Below are 2168 nucleotides of genomic sequence, written 5' to 3' on the forward strand. Positions count from 1 at the left end.
GGTCACAGCAACCTCCAACTTTTGGGCTTAAGTGATGCTCTTGCCTCAGCCTCCCAAGTAGTTGGGACTACAGGTGCCTGCCCCAATGTCTGCCTATTTTTTGTTGCAGTTGTGATTGTTGCTTAGCTGGGCCCAGCCGGGTTCAAACCTGCCACATATAACCACTGTGCTACAGGCACTGAACCCCTGCTCCCTCCACCTTGGGAATTAAGGAAGGAAAATAGTGAACAGTTAATTCCTGTTTCCATTTTGGTCTAGCTCAGCCACCCAGACTGCCAGACGGCAAGAAACCGTTTCTAGGAGACATTTCTAGACCTACACAGTTTCCCAAGCTCCTTTCCCCTTTCACCACCTTCTGGTCAACTGAGGAACATCAGGTGGTCTTTCTAAAGTTAGTCAGCCATCTCCCCATATTGCTCGTGAATAAACTGCTTTTTTCCCCACCAACTCTTACATTGTGACTTTGACTTTTCAGGAAGGAATAGTCAATCTTGGATTCAGTTAAAATTTTGCAGGTTTTGAGTGAGTCTATGAAGTGACTTGTTTAACAATTCCTTTTACTGCTACTATTACTCCTTTTAGGCTGTAGCAGCGCTGAGGTGGAGAAAGCAAACACAGCACAGAGTCCCCTCTGCTCAACACCTTGTAACAACACAAATATCTCTGGTTCAAAGAAGACCACCAATCACAATCTTGATGCCTGGCATGGTTTGCTGGCACTTTAAGTTCTCCAAAGGTGAGAGAAGGTAGCAGTGTCTAAAGACCTGGACTCAGAATTTGGACCTGCAGGTTTGGGTCTGGCACATACAGGGGTATAGCCAGTGCCCCGTGTACATTCATGAGAATTACAGAAACAGAAAAATAGAAATGAGGACAGTCTCAGTGCACATCTGTCACCCAGGTTGAGCTTCTGGCCTCATAGTCTCTGGGACAGTTTTAGGTCTAAAAGTATCAGGACAACTGAAAGACAGAGAAAGGTAATGAACAGCTGATTGCTGCTCTATCAAAGTATTTTCAGGTTATCCCCAAAGTCACCACACATAGGAAAAATTGAAAACTGTAGGTAAATATACCTTTACAAAATGCTCATTACAAACTCTGACATAGAGAATAGTTTGTAAATGTTTTATAAGATTTTGTTGTAGGTGGCGCTTGTAGCTGAGTTGGCAAGGGCACCAGTCACAATACACCTAGTTCAAACCCAGCCCAGGTGTTCAAACAATGACAACTGCAACCAAAAAATAGCCAGACGTTGTGGCGGGCACCTGTAGTCCCAGCTACTTGGGAGGCTGAGGCAAGAGAATTGCTTAAGCCCAAGAGCTGAAGGTTGCTGTAAGCTATGATGCCAGGGCACTCTACCCACGGTGACAGCTTCAGACTCTGTCTCAAAAAAAAAAAAAAATAATAGTTTTGTTTCAAATAAAAGTACACAGAGCTACGATTTCCCATTTTCCCTGTGTATGGTGACTATAGGTGCAACTTTTGGAACTGTGCTCCTCATGAGGGGAGATTGGAAATTGGCGGAGACCATTGCAGCTTCATTATTTGGGACAGCACGCACTTTGCTGTACAATTATGCGTTGTGACTGGAAGATTGAGATGGAAAGCACCCTCTGGAGTTAAACTCAGTGGGAATCATTCCTTTCTTTTCTTTCTTTTTTCTTTCTTTCTTTCTTTCTTTTTTTTTTTGAGAGACAGAGTCTCACTTTGTCACCCTAAGTAGAGTATTGTGGCCTCATAGCTCACAGCAACCTCAAACTCTTGGCCTCAAAGCGATTCTCTTGCCTCTGCCTCCCAAGTAGCTGGGACTATAGATGCCTGCCACAACGCTTGACTATTTTTAGAGACGGGGCCTTGCTCTGGCTGAAGCTGGTCTTGAACATTTGAACTCAGGCATTCCACCTGGCTCAGCCTCCCAAAGTGCTAGGATTATAGGCGTGAGCCACAGCACATGCTTGGCATCATCTATATTTATGTTATATTTGGTAATTATGGATGGTGTGCAAAAATACTATTTCATTAGAAACCGACTCATTTTTGTAGACAGAAAAAGAACTATGATATTAAACCAGAATGTGATGTTCATCTCAAACAACCTAGAAGATTGCAAAGATGAATTCACTATATTTAGTCCTCAATGAGACCTGACAGCACCACTGGTTATACAG

Source organism: Otolemur garnettii, unplaced genomic scaffold, assembly GCF_000181295.1.
Source record: "Otolemur garnettii isolate 467f Iridium unplaced genomic scaffold, OtoGar3 scaffold00393, whole genome shotgun sequence".
Classification (NCBI taxonomy): domain Eukaryota; kingdom Metazoa; phylum Chordata; class Mammalia; order Primates; family Galagidae; genus Otolemur; species Otolemur garnettii.